Below are 22392 nucleotides of genomic sequence, written 5' to 3'. Positions count from 1 at the left end.
CCCCTCCCAGATAAAAATGGCCCTAAAGAAACTGAATTCCACCAACAACCCTGTGATCTTAAAAGTGGGTTTTTCCCATACTACACAGGGAATATGGGCTTCCCTTGTAGCTCAGTCGGTAAAGAATCTGCCTGCAATGCAGGAGACCTGTCTTCAACTCCTCAGTTGGGAAGATCCCCTGGAGAGGGAAATGGCAACCCACTCCAGTATTCTTACCTGAAGAATCCCATGGACAGAGGAGCCTGGTAGCTTCCCAGCCCACGGGATTGCAAGGGTCAGACACGACTTAGTGACTAAACCACCAACACCACACAGGGAATATAGCCAATATTTTATAACAACTGTAAGTGCCATCTAACCTTTAAAAATTATGAATCATTGTATTGTACACTTGTAATTTATAAAATATATAATTAATAATATTGTTTATATAATATATAATTTTATATAATAAATATATAATTATATATTTTATATATTATATCAATATAAAATTTAAAATTATATAAAATATATTTTATATAATTACATAATAATTTATATAATATATAATATTGTACATCAGCTATACTTCAATAAGAGCTTTTGCACAACAAAGGGAAACTATAAGCAAGGTGAAAAGACAGCCATCAGAATGGGATAAAATAATAGCAAACGAAGCAAATGACAAAGAATTAATCTCAAAAATATACAAGCAACTCCTGCAACTCAATTCCAGAAAAATAAACAACCCAATCAAAAAATGGGCCAAAGAACTAAACAGACATTTCTCCAAAGAAGACATAAAGATGGCTAACAAACACATGAAAAGATGCTCAACTTCACTCATTATCAGAGAAATGCAAATCAAAACCACGATGAGGTACCATTTCACGCCAGTCAGAATGGCTGCTATCGAAAAGTCTACAAGCAATAAATGCTGGAGAGGGTGTGGAGAAAAGGGAACCCTCTTACACTTTTGGTGGGAATGCAAACTAGTACAGCCACTATGGAGAACAGTGCGGAGACTCCTTAAAAAACTGGAAATAGAACTGCCATACGACCCAGCAATCCCACTCCTGGGCATACACACCAAGGAAACCAGAATTGAAAGAGACATGTATACTCCAATGAACATGAACATGAACTCCAATGTTCATCACAGCACTGTTTATAATAGCCAGGACATGGAAGCAACCTAGATGTCCATCAGCAGATGAATGGATAAGAAAGCTGTGGTACATATACACAATGAAATGGAATATTACTCAGCCATTAAAAAGAATACATTTGAATCAGTTCTAATGAGGTGGATGAAACTGGAGCCTATTATACAGAGTGAAGTAAGCCAGAAAGAAAAACATCAATACAGTATACTAATGCATATGTATGGAATTTAGAAAGATGGTAACGATAACCCTGTATGCGAGACAGCAAAAGAGACACAGATGAATAGATCAGTCTTTTGGACTCTGTGGGAGAGGGCGAGGGTGGGATGATTTGGGAGAATGGCATTGAAACATGTATAGTATCATATGTGAAATAGATCGCCAGTCCAGGTTTGATGCATGATACAGGATGCTCGGGGCTGGTGCACAGGGATGACCCAGAGGGATGGGATGGGGAGGGAGGTGGGAGGGGGGTTCAAGATGGGGAACACATGTACAGCCGGGGTAGAGTCATGTCAATGTATGGCAAAACCACTTAGCCTCCAATTAAAATAAACAAATTTATATTAAAGAAAAGAAAAAGTGGGTTATTCTCTAGCAGACCCTCATCCTGGCTGACACATTGAGAGACCCTGAACTGAGGGTCCAGCCAAGTCCTTCCTGGATTCCTGACTCAGTACTGAGAAAGTAAGGTTTTGCTTTCTGCTTGTTTGTTTGTTTTTGGCCTTACCGTGCAGCATGCAAGATCTTAGTTCCCCAGCCAGGAATGGAACCCGTGCCCCCTGCATTGGGAGGGCAGAATTTTAAACACTGGACCTTCAGGGAAGTCTCATAATGTTGTTTTAAGCTGTTATATTAGGGTTACTCGTTATGCAGCCATAGATAACTGACACGGGCCCCTGGTGTTGAGTTCCACCTCAGCCACAAGCCCACTGACCACGCACCACGCCAGGCCTCGAGTTCCTCCTCATCTCCGGGAGTGATGTTTTGTCTCATTCGTCCACTCGACAGCTATTTACTGAGCATATACGCATATGAAAATACACATGCGCTATATATACACACACACGTATGTGTATATATGCACATAAACACGCACTTGTGTGTATATAGACGTGTGTGTGTGTCATATCCTATCAGCTGTTTCTTTGGAGAAATGCAGCTGCAATGGCAGACACATAAATGAGTCATACAGCAGGTGGCAAGAAGTGCTCTGGGGGAAAATAACACTGAGGATTGTGGATAAGGAAAGCTGGGAGGCAGGAGGGAGATCACAGACGGCCTCAGTGAAGATAAGACATCTGAACAAGAGACCTGAAGGCCAAGAAGAAGCAAGAGCAGAAGGCGAGGGCGGGATGATTTGTGAGAACAGCGCTGAAACATGTATATTCCCTTATGTGAAACAGATGCCCAGTCCAGGCTCGATGCATGAAACAGGGCGCTCAAAGCCGGTGCTCTGGGACAACCCACAGGGATGGGATGGGAAGGGAGGTTGGTGGGGGATGGGGGACACGTGTACACCCATGGCTGATTCATGTCAATGTATGGCAAAACCACCACAATATTGTAAAGTAGTCAGCCTTCAATTAAAATAAATAAATTAATTTTTTTTAAAAAAGAGCTGCAGCTATCTGGGGAAGAGCACTCCCAACAGAGGAAGCAGCGAGTGGTCCCTTTTCCTGAGCCAGGACAGGCAAGGGGGCCGTGGAGAGAGGGAGTGATAGGGGACACAGAAAGTCCTCCAGGTCCCACAGCCGACAGGTAATGGACTGAGAGTGGGCAAACCTGAGTCCACAGACTGTCTTCATCCACACTGTTCCCTCCTTCTCCTTCTGCTGCAATACCCTGCAGATAAGAGGCATGAGATGATTATATTGCAGGGGCAGGGGATTCCAGTCTTTCTTTATGATTATATTGCAGGGTAGGTGAAGATTCCAGTCTTTCTTTACACATGTACACAGACACTCTCTTCTCTGCCCTCCATTTAAGCCTCTGTTAACTGATTTCCCCAGGTCCAATGTACAACTTATTTGCAGTGTCTGCCGGCCAGTTCAGAGCCAGTGGGGGGACTTTGAATTTTCTTCCTTGTGTGTTTAACAAGAGTCAGTTGTTTGGTGCCAAATTGCCTCACAGGTACCTTGATGTTTTTGTTCCATTTGAAAGACACAAACCTGGCGATCAAAAGTGATGTCTAGGGACTTCCCTGGCTGCCCAGGGTCTAAGACTGCAGGCTCCCAGTGCGGGGAGCTAGACCCCACATGCCACAACTAAAAATCCTGCATGCTGCAACTAAGACCCAGCGCGGCCAAACAAATAACTGTTTTTTAAGTATTTATTGAACTGTTTGTTTTTGGCTGTGCGCGGGCTTTCACTCACTGTGGTGAGCAGAGGCTACTCTTCATCGCAGTGCACAGGCTTCTCATCGCGGCGGCTTCTCTAGAGCACAGGCTTTAGCACTTGTGGCACTCGGGCTCAGCTGCCCCACAGCATGAGGAATCTTCCCCGGCTAGGACTCAAACCTGTGTCCCTTGCATTGCAAGGCAGACCTTTAACCACTGGATCACCAAGGAAGCCCCTAAATATTTTTTTAAGAGATTTCTAGTATGGTGAGTTTGTGCAAGAATAACAATGTAAAACTCCCCTCAGGAATTTCATATTCAACAGAAAGCCCTGAGCCCCTCGTCAGGAAACCCAGCCCACTGAACCCATTTATTTCTCTCTATTCTTCCCCTAGGAGGGCAAACAGACCTCCACTCTAATTCTGGATCATTTTCTAACCGACCACCTTGAGGATTTAAGATGTCGAGTCTGCCTCCAAGTACAGAAAACGTCAACCCAACTGACATTAACTGGATAAAAAAGCAGAAACCCACACATACAACAATGGAAGACGAGCAAAAGGAGCCAAGAGATATTGACACGTATTTGGAACCTGACAATTCAATAAAAGAACAGCACTTAGCAGAGTGGAAAAACCTGGAAATTATGTATCTAAGGAAGGGGCTGCCCGTGAGAAGCCGCCAGAAAGGCTCTGGAAAGAGATGTGCCAAGCACCCCAGGAGGCAGGACCAGGGGGCGAAGGTGGAAATGGGGGAGTTGGAGGTGGGTCGAGCAGTTTTTGGTCCCTCCAAGTCCCCTCCCAGCTGGCACACAGTCAGCTGTGTGCGTGTGTGCTCAGAGGCTTCAGTTTGTGACCCCATGGATTGCAGCCCACCAGGCTCCTCTGTCCATGGGATTCTCCAGGCAAGAATACTGGAGTGCGTTGCCATGCCCTCAGGGATCAAACTCATGTTTCCTGCATCTCCTGCTTTGCAGGTGGATTCTTTACCACTGAGCCACCAGAGAAGCCTGCACACACTCAGCTGCACTTCTTCAAATCCCACACTGGTTTATTCTCTGCAAAAAAAATTGAGAAGTTGAGAGCATCCCATTCTGGGCAAGTGGGAGTGAGATACTATATTTAGAGGACTCCTTCATCCGATCCCCCTCGTGCATCACAGCTTTTCTCTCCCTGCAGCACTTAACTTGGCTCAGTGTTTATCGATAGAATACTTCACTGTGCAAAGAAGTGCTCTTGAACCTTCTCCGTCGGTCTCTGCTCCCTGGCCCAGGCTCTCATGAAATCCCTTCTCCTTGGGCTGAAATACAGAGACCAAAACAAACCAGCAGCTACAGGCCAAGGAACAGGGCACAATGCAAACCAACTACAGGGAGAGGAGCGGGGAGAGGCGGAGGGGAGGAACGAGGAGAGAAAGAGGGGAAAGGAGATGGAAGGAGGAGGAGCAATCATGTTTGATTCATCCGCTTTCCCAGGTTGAAATTTCTGGAACTGCGGGAGTTAGAACAGGGGAAATATTAAAAATCAATGCACTGATAATTGCACTCCTTGGTGTTTACCCAAAGGAGTTGAAAACTTACATCCACACAAAACCCTGCGCACTTGATGTTAACAGCAGCTTTATTCATGACTGCCCAAACTTAGAAGCAACTGAAATGTCCTTCAGAAGGTGAACAGGACAAACAAAACCAGACAATGGAATATTATTCAGCACTGAAGAAATGAGCCATCAAGCCATGGGAAAATGTGGAGGAAACTTAACCACATATTACTGAGTGAGAGAAGCCAATTTGAAAGGCTACAAGCTGCATAATTCCAACTATATGACATTCTGGAAAAGACAAAACTATGGAGACAGTAAAGAGATTGGTGGTTGCCAGAGGCTGGGGGACGGGGGAGGAAGTGAGGACAGCAGAGCAGAGAGGACTTTTAGGGCAGTGAGGCTGTTCTACCTGATACGATGATGGTGGCTGCCTATCACTAGACATTTGCCAAAACCCGTACGTGTCCAACACCAAGAGTGAACGCTAATGTAAACTATGAACTTTGGGTAACAATGTTGCATCACTGTAGGCTTATCGGCTGTTTCAGACGGATCCCTCTGGTGTGGGGCGTTGGTAGTGAGGGACGCTGGGCAAGTGTGGGGTCACGATGTAGACAGGAGCTTGGTCCTTTCCACACGGCTTTGCTGTGGCTCTAACACTGCTCTAGACATAAAACTCACACAGCAGAAATTAACACACTATTGTAAATCAACTATACTTCAACTTTTTAAAGTTCATTAATTTTTCAAAAAATCAATGAACATCAGGAAATAACTTTAAGGGAAGAAGGTAAACGCAGAGACAGTTAGATAGCATCAGCGACTCAACAGACATGAATTTGAGCAAACTCTGAGAGAGAGTGGAGGCCAGAGGAACCGGGTGTACTACCGTCCTTGGGGTCACAAAGAGTCAGACACGACTTAGTGACTGAACAACAACTTATTCATCATCTCATATTCTCGCCAGTGTAGAACTTAATCAGAGCTCTAAGTATCAGTGCAACTGGTGGGCAAGGGCTAACCTCTTCATCACTGTATTTCATCATTTAAAGGCTCTCAATAAATGTTTGTTCTCTCCCATCTAACTGAGGAAGTTGAGGATTTGGGGGATGTTTTTAAGTCAAAACGCCAGTCATTGGATTGTCATTTAGACTTGGAATAAGGGTGTGTTCAACATTCAGAAAACAAAGATCATGGCATCCGGTCCCAACACTTCATGGGAAATAGATGGAAAAACAGTGGAGACAGTGTCAGATTTTGGTTTTTTTTGGCTCCAAAATCACTGCAGATGCTGATTGCAGCCATGAAATTAAAAGACACTTACTCCATGGAAGGAAAGTTATGAGCAACCTGGATAGTATATTGAAAAGCAGAGACATTAATTTGCCAACAAAGGTCTGTCTAGTCAAGGCTATGGTTTTTCCCGTGGTCATGTATGGATGTGAGAGTTGGACTGTGAAGAAAGCTGATCGCCGAAGAATTGATGCTTTTGAACTGTGGTGCTGGAGAAGACTCTTGAGAGTCCCTTGTACTGCAAGGAGATCCAACCAGTCCATTCTAGAGGAGATCAATCCTGGATGTTCATTGGAGGGACTGATGCTAAAGCTGAAACTGCAATACTTTGGCCACTTCATGTGACAAGTTGATTCACTGGAAAAGACTCTGATGCTGGGAAAGGTTGGGGGCGGGAGGAGAAGGGGATGACCGAGAATGAGATGGCTGGATGGCATCACCGACTCTGTGGACATGAGTTTGAGTGAACTCCAGGAGTTGGTGATGGACAGGGAGGCCTGGCATGCTGTGATTCATGGGGTCGCAAAGAGTCGGACATGACTGAGCTACTGAACTGAACTGAACTGAACTGAACCCGCCAATGAGTCTGCAAACTGCCAAGGGGGTGCAGGGAGGTTGGCGGTACCCAAGGATGGGTTAATGTATGCTGGCATTACCCAAGGACACATAGAGGCCTTGATATCTCCTAGAGCCAGAACACCTGTTCTTTGTAAGATTCTGGCATTACCAGAGAACCCTGGTGAATGCAGCAGTAATCAGAAGCCATCTTACTTTGGATTTCCAGAAGTCAGGACTTGGCAGTCAAGAGGAGAAATTCCTTAAGAAGGGGACAGCTGTTTCTTATGTGTGGCTGTCCCCAGGCCTCTGTGGCAGGGCAAATTACTAACACAGAGAAATCAAATGCAACTGAACACACAGTCAGGACATTCTCTGCCACCTGCAGTGCCTTCAAGTGCCTCTTAGAAGCTGTCCTGGGAAAGGGATCTGCCTGGCCAGGAGCGGTTTGCCGCACAACCTCGGTGCTCACTGAGTGGACTTGGTTTTCTTGGAAAACTAAAAGACAAGCCTCTGACTGCTAACAATGTTACCCGTGTAACTGGAGATGATCTCAGCGCTATTTCCCTCTTAAAAAAAGATAAATTGTGCCACTTGAGTGCAGCTGTCACTGATTGGGTCTACGTGAACAGGATAAAACAGTTATGTCCATCAGCAGCTCTGTGATAAATTGTCGAAGAGCCACAGCAAGAAACAAGAAAAGCTGACCACAGGAATGTCCCAGACAGAAAGGAAAAGGCCAGCAAGGAGGCTCCCCAGGGGGCTGTCATGGTCTCTCGGGGACAGCAGTCAGACTCTGTTGTGGTGCAGCCCACACGCCAGCCCAGGACCACCATCCTCTGGTACCTTCCTACCAAGAGCACCCCAGACCCACCTTTTGCACTGAGCCGTGAAAATCAGATTTCCTTTGGGAAAAGCAGGAGACTCCCACCATAAAATACTCTTTAAAAAACGAATCATCTTATTTACTTATTTTTGGCTTGCTGGGTCTTTGTTGCTGGGTGGGCTTTTCTCATTGCAAGAGCAGGGGCCACTCTCTAGTGGCGGTGTGTGGGCTTCTCACGGTGGTGGCTGCTCTTGTTGCAGGGCACGGGCTCTAGGGTAATTGTGGGCTTCAGTAGTTGTGGTTCCCGGGAAGCACAGGCTCAAGAGTTGCAGCGCACAGGTTCAGTTGTCCCAAGGCATGTGGGATCTTCCTGGACCAGGGATCGAGCCCGTGTTTCCTGCATTAGCAGGGGGATTCCTCACCACTGAGCAACCAGGGAAGCCCTCCTACCAAAGAATGTTCTTGAAATGAACCGAAGTTCACTCTGATATCAGGAGGAGGCGACCCCACACACCACACTCAGGTCTCTTCCAGGACTCCACATCCTTAAATACGAGAGGGTGCAGCCGCAAGCACCAGGGGCTGAGGTCGGAGAAGACGGGAGGATGGAGATGGGAATCCAGTACTAAGGAGCTGGGCTTCCACCTGAGTCAACAGTGGACTCTGTGGGCTGTCCTCAGGGGCAGCCCAGTGGAGGGCTGGGGGTGGGAAAGGCAGCAGGAGGCCCTCGCCGTAGCCAGGGTGGAGATAATGGCAGGGTCTGCTGGAGGTGGGAGCAAGACAGCAGCGGAGGGATTCCCAGAGCCAGAAACAACCAACCGAAAGGGAGAAATCTATGCTACAGCCCAGGCTTCTAGCTCTGGACAACTGGAAAGAAGGGGTACCATTTTCCCCAATGGAAAAGGTCAGTCGGACAAGGAGTAGCTATAGAATGAGCTGAGAAACCAAGACATCCATTCTGGCCGTGCCGAGTATGGGATGCCTGTGTGATAATCAGGTTACGGTGACAAGTCGGTTGCTGGTTGTAAGACCTAGAAGTTTGGAAATAGTTTTGGGCTAAAGACATTAACATTGACGTCAAAGACATAGTTTTTTGTTGCTGTTGTTGTTGTTCCTGTTTTGTTTTTTTTTTCTATTTGTTTGTTTTCTTTTTTAAAAAAAAAAAAATTGCTTACACCGGGTCTTGGTTGCGGCACATGAACTCTTAGCTGCAGCATGTGGGACCTTGTTCCCTGACCAGGGATTGGCCGCCTACATTGGGAGCATGGAGTCCTAGCCACTGGACCCCCAGGGCAGTCCCAAGGATGTAGTGTTTTTTAAACAGATAAGATGGTACAAGAACACTTGAGAAGAAGAACCAGAAGAATGGAATGCCCAAGAGAAGAAAGGGAGCTTCATGAAAGGGCCTGAGCAGAAACGGTCAAACAAGTAAGAAAAACAAAAACCCCACAAGAGTGTGACGTTCTGGGAATAGAGGACAGAGGATTTTTCTAGAAGGAAATGGTCAGCTGTATTGAAAGCTGGTAAGGTAGGTGAGATAAGGACAGAAGATGTAATAGATGCAGTGGCCCAGAGGCCATGTAGTGGACACGGTGGGGTATCTCCCAGGCCCTCTGTCAGGACAGAAGAGCTGAAGGAACGCCTTTGTGCAAGCTCCCACCTCCCTCGGGGGCAGCCCACATTCAATGCCTGCTTCAAGCAGGAGTGCAAATCCGTCCTTGCCTCGACTCCAGGCAGCTCTGAAGCATCACCCCACGGCAGAGCTCCCTGAGGGTTTGGCTGAGACGTGACCGAATCCGAGTTCAGCTTCTGCCTCTGCCCTTACCATGCCTCACCCCTTACGAAAGTTGTTCCCAAGATCATCTCCAGATGCCTTTCCCTTCTGGGGTCCTTCTGTTCAGTCTGTTTCCAGGGAACCCAGCCCACATGGAAACATTACGAGACCCTTCTCCGGTGAAGTGACGAGATTCAGATCTAGGTTTCAGGGAGCTGAGTGAAGGGGAGGGTGAGGGGAAGTGGAGAGCACAGGTGTAGGCACCTCCTTTGACAAGAACGACTTCAGGGCTCAGAGAAACGCATCAGTACCTGCACGAGGGTAAGAATGTCAGGGGTGGGTATTACGGTGAGTGATATTCCACCGCAATTGTAGACTGTTGGGTGGCCTCAGAAGACAGGACCACCATCGCACAGGTGGCCGCGTGGAGTCCAGCTCCTGCCCTAAAACTTGCTGTGTGACTTTCAGGCCCGACTAGTAGGCAGTTACAAGGCTTTACCTGGCAGGACCAGGGGTACGTTCCCTCCCTGCCTGAGAAGTGGTGACAGCCAGGCCTGAAGTCTCTGACCGGAGCTGCAGTCCGGGACTCGGGTCCCTGGCTGGCCAGGCTCTGACACTCTGTGCTTGCAGCCCTGGCACCTTCATGCCCGGGCCTTTTTATCTGTGATCTTCTTCAGGGGCCTCTGCTGAGGCCCCCTTATGAGGGAGGAGGAGAAAGCCTCGAGGCACGGTTGGCCGCTGTGCCTTGCACCCAGTCGCCCTCCCCTGTCTCCAGGCCCAGGCCCACAAAACTGCAGAAGCCTTTGATTCAGGCTCCCTCAACAGCGAGACAACCCCCACTGATCCATTTGACCTGGCTCAGGGCGTGTTCCACGGGACGATATGGAATGGGGTGCCTCTGTGTATGCCGTCGCTGTGAGACATGGAAACCTCACTGGTACTCTTGTCCGGGGCTCTTGCTTCATCAGCTACTCCGACCCCAGGCAGCTGGGATCTCCCGCTCCTGCTCAGCTGAGCCCTGAATGCAAACACTGGTGATTCCCATGGGAGGCGGGAGGGTGCCCTTTGAAAGGACCAGAGAGTGCAACAGAACACAGAGCCCTGGTCCTGGCCTTGGGCAGCACAGAGAGAAGACAGCATGGGCCATCACATGCAGACGAGCCGACTGGGGAGTGGGGAGGGCTATTCAGAAAGTCTGGCATCTCCTATGTTTCTAGTAAATCTCATTAGCTAAAGGAGGGAACAGAGGAGTTTGGGGGAGAAATAAGGAGACGTGAAATGGTTCTCCAGGACAGTGATACAGTGAACTCACTCAACGAGGGAGCAGACTAACTGGGCGGTGTTGGGAGTGTACTTGAAAACCAGCAGCAGACTGTCTGCAAAGTGCCTGGCCCTGCGATGGGCAAACGGCAGGTGCTTCGCTTCATTAGCTGGAAAAAGTGCTGGAAGAAGAGCCCTCCTGGGTGCTGGCCTGTTGCTATGTTTCTGGTTTCCACAAACATAGCATAGTGGGAGAAAATGACCCAGCAAGCAGCAGAAAGTGTGTCTGAAAATGACTTAGAGGCACCCAGTTGAGCAGCCCATGTCCACAGGTGGGGAAATTCAAATATCAAATTGGTTGGCACAATGCAAGCAGTAAAACTCCTGCCACACCTACTCACACATTACAGTTTGTATCAGAAAGTTCTCAAGTGTGGAATCTTGGGGTCTTTCTCTTCTTGACCCCTAGGCGGCTAATGAGACTCATCACCAATGTTGTTCTCTTGAAAGCCTGAAATTGCCCCAGGCAGGCTACCCTCAAAGGCCCTGTCATTTTGACTGCACTCGCTGCCCTGGAGGCTTCAGGTGCCCCTGAGGTCCTGAGCAGACCCAGAGGTAGAAAGGCCTCTTCTTGTCAGTCTTAATGATTACTGAGAAATAAAAATCATTGTCTATCCCCTACATGTGGAGTCTAAAAAGAAGTGGTACAAATGAACTTACAAAACAGAGACTCATAGTCTTAGAGAAAAAATTTATGGTTCCCAGGGGGAAAGGATGGGGGAAAGGGCTTCTTAGGGAGTTTGGGATGGACATGGACAGGCTGCTATATCTAAAATGGATAAGAAACAAAGACCTACTGCATAGGCAAGGGAACTCTGCTCAATGTTATCTGGTGGCTTGGATGGGAGGGGAGTTTGGGGAAAATGGATACATGTATGTTTGGCTGAGCCCCTTCACTGCTCACCTGAAACTATCACAACATTGCTAATCAGCGATCAAGTGTTCAAGTGTCAGTTGCTCAGTCCTGTCCCACTCTGTGCGACCCCATGGACTATATCCTGCCAGGCTCCTCTTTCCTTGGAATTCTCCAGGCAAGAATACTGAAGTCGGTAGCCATTCCCTCCTCCAGGGGATCTTCCTGACCCAGGGATCACAGCATTGTTAATCAGATTAACAATGTTAACCTGTCAATGTTAATCATAACACAAATTTTTTTTTTAATTTTGTAATTAAAAAAAATTTTTTTAAATATTGTCTAGGTCCATTGAATTGGCCATAATTAGTCAATCCAAACCAGGCACTTCTTGGAACAAGCAGTTGCAAAATGGCTTCTACTGGATGCATCATAAAGACATGCAGTTGGACACAGTCCATTATCAGCCTCTACTTTCAAGATAAGACCTTCAAACAGCATCGTTTCTCAAGGAATTACAAGACCAAGGACATTAAAAAAAATCAAACTGAAACAATTTAGAGCCAATAACCTGGGCAGGGTCTCATGTAATAAAGTCCATGCAAAAAAGTTAAAGAGGCTCTTCTGCCTGGACACATCCCTTGGATGACAGATCCAAGTCTCCTGTCCCTGGTTCTGAGCTATCAACTGATAATGCTGTATTGATCATCATGGGCTTCCGATGTGGCATTAGGGGTAAAGAACCTGCCTGCTAATGCAGGAGACGTAAGAGACACAGGTTCAATCCCTGGGTCAGGAAGATCCCCTGGAGGAGGGCACAGCAACCCACTCCAGTATTCTTGCCTGGAGAATCCCATGGACAGAGGAGCCTGGTGGGCTAGAGTCCATATGGTTGCAAAGAGTCAGACATGACTGAATCGACTTAGCACACGTGAATGCTTTGATCATCCTAACTGGTCACCAAAGGTCACTCTGATTTTACAAGTTAGGCAGCTGAAATTGTAACCTGATTATCAATCAGGGGTCTAAAAGGAAAGAGACGGCACACTCCAACAGAGCAGTTGAAGAGGATCACAAGAAGGGACTATCTGTAGGGGGGTGGACAGGGTAAGGGAAACCAACAGGAAGCATGAGGGTGGTGGAGAGCTTACTAGCTCCAGGCCTGGAGGGGAATGGGAGGAGCCATTATTCCAGAGAGAGTAAAGGGGTTGGCAGCAGGGTCTGTAGCCAACCCACGGAGACCCTCCAGGAAGGGATCCCACCTCAGTGTCCCCCACCCTCCAATCTCCAGCTGATGCCTCCTCCTGGCAGGACCCAACCAGACTCATAAGGTAAAGGACTCCATTGCTGCATTTTATACAAAGTGTATCCCAGGGCAGACCAGGGGGAGAGTGGATCTGGAGGGGCAAGTGGAGGGCTCCAGTACCCCAGAAAAGCAATATGAAAAAGAGGGAGCTCAGCTTGGTCCTCTGTGGTGACCCAGATGGATGGGATGAGGGTTGAGTGGGAGGGAGATTCAAGAGGGAGGGGACACACGTATACATGTGACTGAGTCACTTTGTTGTACAGCAGACACTAGCACAACATTGTAAAGCAACTGTACTCCAATTTTAAAAAGAAAATAAGAATAAGAACAGAGATAATAAAGGAGAAAATTTAGATATATGACAGTGGCATTTTCGCAACAAAGTTTTGTGGGCTGTATATTGAAAATTTTGTAATCATTGCATTTATGTATGTCAGATTTTTAAGATACTTAACGCATTTTATACTATCTCATGGGGACTTCCCTAGTGGCTCAGTAGTAAAGCCTGCCAACACAGGAGACCCGGGTTCCATCGCTGGGTTGGGAAGATCCCCTGGAGAAGGAGATGGCAACACACTTCAGTATTCTTGCCTGGGAAATCCCATGAATAGAGGAGCCTAGTGGGCTACAGTCCAAGAGGTTGCAGGGTTGGACACAACTTAGCAATTCAAGTAGCAGCATACTATCTCATAATTTGCCTTACAATTTTCATCAAGTTTTCATTTGAAATAGTTTAACCGATTAAGATCGCTGTCAAAATGTTTGGGGAACTCTTGTTTGTGAAATTCATGTTTTTGATATAATAATCATCTAGAGAGAAGGTGAATATTTAGATAATTGTTAACTTTAAAAAAACAAATAATTTAATGTGCATTCCTGTCAGTATAGAAGGATCCCTTGGACATTAAAATTTTTAGATGGGGTAAGTGCAATGTCGTTATAAGCCAAGAAGGAGGTAAGTGACAGGTGACGTTGAAAATCTCCTTTCCCAAGTTCATAGCTGATTCTGTCCTGGGTTGGCCTTCAGAGCCCAGTTCCAGAGCCCAGTTTCTTAACCTGAGGTCTTATACAAGTTGTTCTAAGTAGAAGCACTGGGGCTTTCAAGAGCCTCACAGGGAATAAAAAGACAAATAATCCAATTTAAACATGGGCAAAAATTCTGAACAGACATTCCTCCAAAGAAGAAACACAGATGGTCAAGATGGATGTGAAAAGTTGCTCAAATCATTAACCATCAGAGCAATACCATCCAAACCACAGTGAGGTACCACTTCACATCCAATAGGATGGCCATAATTTAAAAGACAGATAATAACAGTGTTGGCAAGGATGCGGGAAAATCAGAACTCCTGTTCCCTGCTGTTAGGATTATAAAATGGTGCAGCCACTTCAGAGAAGAGTCTGGCTGTTCCCTAAACAGAATTATCGTTTGACCCAGCAATTCCACCCTTAGAGATATACCCAAGAGAAAGGAAAACGTGTGCCAATATAAAACTTTTATTCTTGGTATTCAAAAAAAGGAAGGCAGCTAGTAGTTGACCCTCAGGGTATGCTAGTGTTATTTGTGACCTCATTTGTTCCTCACCACCAACCTCAGATGGGTGCATTTCACAGATGAGTAAACTGAGGTTTGGGCCCTCCGTTTCCGTGTATTGTCCAGTGTTCCTTAGAATCTTGGACTCTCTGTGCTGGAAGGAGTATTAGACATGACCTAGTCAAATCCCCCTGCTTTATATGTGAAGAACCAAAGACTTACAGAGTCCAGGACGCGGCCAAAACGTTGGAGTCATCCTTTCCTCCTCGAGTTGCCTCTCACTCTCAAATACAATCCATCGCCAAGACTTGCATGGCGACCTTCAAAATAGCCCAGTGTGTAGCTTTTTGGGGGAGGGAAGCGTGCTGGGCAGGGTCTTCGTTGCCTCTCATGGGCTTTCTCTAGTTGTAGCAAGTGCAGGCTCCGTCCGCTTCATTGTGGTTCTCAGCCTTCTCCTTAAGGTGGCTCCTCTTGCTGGGGACACAGGCTCTAGGGTGCACAGTAGTTACAGCACATGGGCTCAGGAAGAGCAACTCCAGAGCACAGGCTCAATTGCTGTCATGCATGGGCTTAGTAGCCTGGAGGCTTGTGCGATCTTCCCGGACCAGGGATTGAACCCATATCCCCTGCATTGGCAGGCAGAATCTTAACCACTGGTCCACCAGGGAGGTCTTTTTTTTTTTCCTTTTTTTTCTGCAATGTGCAGCAGTTCTGTCCACCACCATTGCTTCTACCCCAACCAGCCCTCCTTTAACCAATCACCTGGATTACTACAGGACCTTTTCAAAGGGTTTCTTTACTTCCTCTCCATCCCACCACTCAATACTGTAATCAACGTACAGAAAGCAGAGTGATCCTTTTGAGACACAAGTTCATTCCTCTGAAATCTCTGTAACGGTTTCCATCTCACTCAGGACAAAACCCAAACCCTCCCCAGAGCCTGCAGGCCCGACAGACTACCTGCCTGGCTCCTTTCCTCTGCACCCCTCCCTCTCTGCACTCCAGCTCCTTCATCCTCCTTGCTGTGCCTGCGACATGCCAAGCACACGTATGTCTCAGAGCCTTCACACAGGTTTCTGCTTATGTCCAGAACGTTCTCTGTTTACACAGCCCGCTCTTCGTGTCCTTGCATTTCTGCTGCCGTGTCTCCTCTTTGGAGACATCTCCCTCACCACTGTCTCTTGTCTTGCCTGGTTCTCTCATAGCAGGTATCATCATTTGACCTTCAGCTCAGTTCATTTCAGTCGCTCAGTCGTGTCCGACTCTTTGCGACCCCATGGACTGCAGCATGCCAAGCTTCTCTGTCCATCACCAGCTCCCAGAGCTTTTACATTATTTCAATTCAGCTCAACAAATACTTGTTCACAGAGTTGTTTGTGTTCACGTTAAACTGCAGGCTCTGGGAGGTCAGAGACTGTGTGTCTTGTTCGCTGCTAGATCCCCAACCCTTAAAACAGTAAGTTTCGCGTTACAGTTGAATCTGCTGCACCACAGGCAATGCTTTTTCTTTTTTCCCCACTGAAGTGAGATTCACATAACATAAAACTGACCTTATGAAAGTGTACACTTGAGTTTCATCTAGCACATTCACAGTGTGGAGCAATCGCCACCCATATCAAGTTCCAAACCACTTTCATCGCCCATACCTATTAAGTAATCACTCCCCGTTCTCCCCCTCCCCCAGTTGGCAACCACCAATCAGCTTTCTGTCTCTACAGATTGGCTTATTCTGACTGGAATGTGTATAAATGGGGTTACACAATATGTGCCCTTTTATGTTTGGCTTCTTTCACTTAATGTGAGGAATAATAGTCATATACACACACGCACACAGCATTTGCTCATTCACCCACTGATGAATATCTGGGTAGTTTCAGGCAATGTTTTCTGCAGGGGATCTGTAAAGATAAAGCTAAGACAGGAATTTAGTGCTTTCTAAGTTATGAAAGAATCTCGACCACAGTGAAGAATTAAAATAACAGCACTGGTTTAGCAGGTCAGTTAGTTTTGGCACGGATTAGAGTGGTAGGTTAAGTATGACTAGCGCCTTTATTTACCATATTTGGAGCAAATTCCATTTCCAAAAACAAACATACCTCATGTATTTGTCATCAAATACATTATATTTCTCCAGAAAGCCTCATTTCCTTTTTCATCTTCGCTCTTGATAAATTTGAGAAGGTTTGGCGTGGGGGAATGGATACATGTGTACACATGGCTGAGTCCTTTTGTTGTCCACCTGAAACTATTGCAACATCATTAATCAGCCCTACTGCAATACAGAATGAAGCATTTAAAGTCTCACAATAAACTGTGGAAAATTCTGAAAGAGATGGGAAATACCAGGCCACCTGACCTGCCTCTTGAGAAACCTGTATGCAGGTCAGGAAGCAACAGTCAGAACTGTACATGGAACAACAGACTGGTTCCAAATAGGAAAAGGAGTACGTCAAGGTTGTATATTGTCACCCTGCTTATTTAACTTATATGCAGAGTACATCTGGAGAAGGCAATGGCAAGCCACTCCTGTACTCTTGCCTAGAAAATCCCGTCCATGGAGGAACCTGGTAGGCTGCAGTCCATGGGGTCGCTATGAGTCAGACATGACTGAGCGACTTCACTTTCACTTTTCATTTTCACACATTGGAGAAGGAAATGGCAACCCACTCCAGTGTTCTTGCCGGGAGAATCCCAGGGACGGGGAGCCTGGTGGGCTGCTGTCTGTGGGGTTGCACAGAGTCGGACACGACTGAAGTGACTTAGCAGCAGCAGCAGCAGCAGAGTACATTATGAGGAACGCTGGGCTGGAGGAAGCACAAGCTGGAATCAAGATTGCTGGGAGAAATATCAATAACCTCAGATATGCAGATGACACCACCCTTATAGCAGAAAGTGAAGAAGAACTAAAAAGCCTCTTGATGAAAGTGAAAGAGGAGAGTGAAAAGGTTGGCTTGAAGCTCAACATTCAGAAAACAAAGATCATGGCATCTGGTCCCATCACTTCATGGGAAATAGATGGGGAAACAGTGGAAACAGTGCCAGACTTTATTTTTTGGGGCTCCAAAATCACTGCAGATGCTGACTGCAGCCATGAAATTAAAAGACGCTTACTCCTTGGAAGGAAAGTTATGACCAACCTAGACAGCATATTAAAAAGCAGAGACATTACTTTGCCAACCAAGGTCCGTCTAGTCAAGGCTATGGTTTTTCCCGTGGTCATGTATGGATGTGAGAGTTGGACTGTGAAGAAAGCTGATGGCCGAAGAATTGATGCTTTTGAACTGTGGTGCTGGAGAAGACTCTTGAGAGTCCCTTGGACTGCAAGGAGATCCAACCAGTCCATCCTAAAGGAGATCAATCCTGGGTGTTCATTGGAAGGACTGATGCTAAAGCTGAAACTCCAATACTTTGGCCACCTCATGCAACGAGTTGACTCACTGGAAAAGACTCTGATGCTGGGAGGGATTGGGGGCGGGAGGAGAAGGGGACGACAGAGAATGAGATGGCTGGATGGCATCACCGACTCGATGGACATGAGTTTGAGTGAACGCCGGGAGTTGGTGATGGACAGGGAGGCCTGGTGTGCTGTGATTCGTGGGGTTGCAAAGAGTCGGACACGACTGAGCCACTGAACTAACTAACCTTTTTTGTATCTGGCTCTTCAACAGAGCAATTGAAGCTTACAGTGTTTCTTATTACAGAAAATTGTAGCATATTTCCTGATGAGGACCCTTCAGAGACAATTTCTGCTTAAGTCACACTGGTAATGCAACAGCAGCTATATCTTTGCTGCTTCCAACTCAGGGAGTTCTTTTGGTTCCCCATCCCACCCTCAGGACCACTTTTTTTTTTTCTCTCCAGCACCTGCTCCTTGCTCCACGCCTCCCTCCTCAGAGCTGCCTGCCCTGTTCTCTTGCTCATCCTCTCCAACCTGCCCAGACTGTCTGGGTCCCCACGGTGCACAGTTAAGCTCTGCTGGTGGCTTTCCTGTATGCTGGCCATGCTTGCCACAGCCTTGCAGCAGAGGTCTTGCCTTTCCTCTCTCCACCCCATTCCTGGTACCAATTTTCCACCTTCTGGAAACACTGCAGTCCACAAACTCCTTAGGGGACTTTGTTCTTTATTCTGGGAAGTACAATACAAATGCTTCAGACTTAGGAAGATCAAAGCTTTTCCTTCAGAGCCAATCACTTTATGCAAGTAAAGAGTGTCCTAAAAGATTGGAAACTTTGTACCTTTGACAGAAACTGAACTGCCTTTGCAATATATTTGGCTATATTCATTGTCACATCTGAGAATAATGAGATTTCCAATGGCATTTAAAATTCAACACAGTAGGCTAATATTTTACTGGGACGAAAGAACTGCTAGTGGAAGAGGCTAGCCTAATATAGTAGAAAATTCTGAATATCCTAACATCTCTAATAAGAAACTTTGAATCCACTAGATGTTGGGTTGGCCAAAAAGTTCGTTCAGATTTCCCATCACATCTTACGGGGGAAAAAAAAACAACAAGCAAACTCTTTGCCCAACCCAATACAATACAATCACATGGAAAACTACAAAGATTGTGTTAGAATATTCCATGAAAGGAACAGAGACTAAAAAAGTATAATCACCTTAGCTAGGCTGGGAAGAGCCTCAAAATTTCTTAAAGCAATGATTCTCCAAGTGTGCTCGTTGGACAGCAGTAATCACCTGAAAAACCTATCAGAAATGCAGACTCTCTGGTCCCAGCCCGACAGTACTGGATCAGAAACTCTAGGGGTGAGACTTAAAATTAGCTCTGTGTGCTGACAAGCCCTCGGGTGACTCTGAGGCACACAAAATGTGGAGGGCCACTCCCTTAAATGATGCATCAATTGTTAATTTATTATGAAATTTGCAGGTTTCTGTATTGTGGTGACTTCTTATTTTGCAGGACTCGAGAAGTACCCACTGTGGTGGAGATAAGTGGATGTGAAACACCAACATCAGCAGAAGAGACTCTTGGTGACAGCTGAGGTCTGTCCTCCTGCCCGTCTGGCAGGTTTGTGTTCTTTGTGGTTTAACAGTCTTAGAGACAGGTCTGCCACATTCTGAGCACAGGCATTCTTCCTCCCATTAGCAGTGGTAAATACTCCCTCGGAAGCACAAGAAGAGAAATCTGTCCCTCCTCACCAGACTCTCTTAATGAATTTCCAGAGAGAAAGGAGTGGGGCTTTTGGTAGAAGCAGAAATGGGGATGGTGTCAGCTTTTGGTTCACATTACGATCTATCTTAATTGAATCCCCCCCAGAAGATCCCAAGGTGATGATTGACAGCATGTAGTTTTCCTGGCAGGTGCAAAGACAAGAGCAGTGAGAACATGACACAGGGAAATGAAGATTTCCAATAAACCAGCTTTCAAGTGGATGAGTGAATCGCAATCCCACGGAGAAGCTCGAGAAAATGGTGTAGAACACATTGCTCAGAAGCATCCTGTCTAAAGGCTTAGGGAGCTGGAGTATTTATATCCCCCACACATCATTCCTGACAACTTCTAGGCTGGCTCCAACAAAGGTATAGGTGCGCTTCCCAATAGCAGATGCTGGCTGGCATACACAGACAGGTAAAGGGGTCCTCAAGGGCCATGGTTTACCACAGCATCGGTATATGGAAGGCCAGGCAATAATGTCTGGTCCCAATTCTAAGATGGGAAAATAAGACTCAGTCCCTGCTTAGGGTGGACTGCTATTTAAGTTTATTCCTGAAGCAGCAAATAAGCATTGCAAATGATCAAAATAAAAAACAGGTGGCTCTCAGTGGCTTCCCTTATGAATCAATTTCATAATTCTGTGGTCTCAGCAGTTGCACTGAGAAGAGCCTACTGTTGTGAATTCATAACCTTTTATTACCTCCAACCCAGCCACAACGTATTCTGTTAAATAAGACATCCGTTATGATGCTCAAGAACCATTTTTGGTGCGTTTTGAAAGGAAAAAAAACAACTTTTGATCAGTTAAATAGATGCCCAAAGATTACCAGACAATGAGAAAAGCTAGTGGCATAAAAGAAAAGTATAAAGATAAGCAAATAGAGCAAATTGACTCTTGACGAAACAGACTATTGAAACAGAAGAGAATGTCACAAAAACCCAAGTTCAAAAGATTTGAGACGCTTGTGGATCCATAAAACAAGAACAAGGTGCTACTTTAAAAAAAATCAGAATAATAAAGTGCTTTTAAAGTTAAACACACAATTGCAGAAATAAAAATTTCATTAGAAGTCAAATAAGTCCTTTAAAATCAAGAACAGAAGTAGAAAGAAATAAAAAAAAATAGAATGAGCAGATTAAGAGACACTGAGGGTCAATGAAGAAAGTAAAATGTCCTAGTAATAAGAAAACAGAGAAAATGGAGAGGAGAAAGTAGCTGAAAAGCAGTACAATGGTGGGACTTCCAGTTCTGGATATTTATCAAGATACAGTCAGGACAGCAGTCCTTGAGAGAAGAGAGACAAGCTCTGAGATAAGCTCTGTGACTGCCCAAGCTGATTTTCCAGAAAGACTTGCCAGGCATCAGCAAAGAGAGGAGGAAGAGGAACCCAAAGCCCCTGTGGGTTGAAGAGATGGAACTAGGAGCCCACAAAGACTGAGGCAGCTAGATTTCACAGGGCAGGACAACAGGGAGGAGAATTCTGACAGAGAGAAAGCTCTAGATATCTGCAAAGGGACTCCCTCAAATGTTTGCTTAGGTACTGATCAGAGCATGTGTTATGAGAAAACTTGAGGCTATGGGAAGACCCACCCAAAGAAACAGTGAGGTCAATACCGAGGGTTCATGCAGAGTAGGGATAGTTCACCCACTAGAGTGGAAAACCTGATGACTCATGGGACACCAGGCAGTCAGGCAAATTTAGGACATACTGAACACTTCTCCACTCCCACCTAACAAAACCAAGCCTCAAAACAACCAAACTCTTTCAAAATGCCTTAACTGCATCTCAGAAGAAAACTCAAGCATACTTACAGGAACACAGAAATTTCAAGCACCAAACAATATAAAATTTACAATATATGTCATCTGATCAAAAATTACCAGGCATGCAAATTACCAAGAAGCAGGAAAATATAACCCATAATGAGGAAGAAAATAAATTTTTAAAAAAGCATGAATAGAACTCATAGGTTGGAACATTAAAGCCATTCAAGAAAGTAAAAGGAAGCATTCTTTTGTTAAAAAAAGAGATATGAAGGCTATAAAAATTCAGACGCCTGATGATGAAAAATACAATGTCTGAGATGAAAAATATACTAAATTAACAGCAGATTAGACTCTGCAGAAAAAAAAGATCAGCGAACTTGATGACATAGCAACAGAAACTATCCAAAATGAGAGAGAGAGAGAGAAAAGATTGGGGAAAAAGTGAAAAGAATATCAGTACGCTCTGGCATAACTTCAAGAAACCTAATATGTGTGTTTAGAAAGGGGGCAGTAAAGAAAAAAAAGTCTGAAAAAAATCATGCCAAATAATTTCCCAGGCTTGACGAAAATTGTAAATACACAAAGATCTAGAAACTCAACAACTCTATTTCCTTAAGCCAAAGAGGGACACAGTTTTCAAATCGAAAGGGTCCAGTGAATGATGTCAGGCAATCAAAGTGTCCAGGTAGTCCATTAGGGCAAGAGCCAAACTGAAAGTAACAAGCAAGCCTTTATTCATTTAATTCTATCGAGCTTGCCAAAGAGGCACCATGGAGGCTCTCCCCACAGCACTGCTCAGGCCAGTCAGGTTCCCGACACAGGGACTGAACCCAGGTCTCCTGCATGGCAGGCAGATTCTCTACCCTCTGAGCCACCAGGGAAGTCCCAGATACAGCACAGACAGGAGAAATGTCTCACTGCCAAGGACCCCTGAACAAAGGAGGTCGGGGAGGGGGAG

Source organism: Moschus berezovskii, chromosome 1 (genome assembly GCF_049115385.1).
Source record: "Moschus berezovskii isolate FMDL1 chromosome 1, NW_MosBer_1.0, whole genome shotgun sequence".
Taxonomy (NCBI): domain Eukaryota; kingdom Metazoa; phylum Chordata; class Mammalia; order Artiodactyla; family Moschidae; genus Moschus; species Moschus berezovskii.
Note: the sequence above shows the minus strand (reverse complement) of the source record.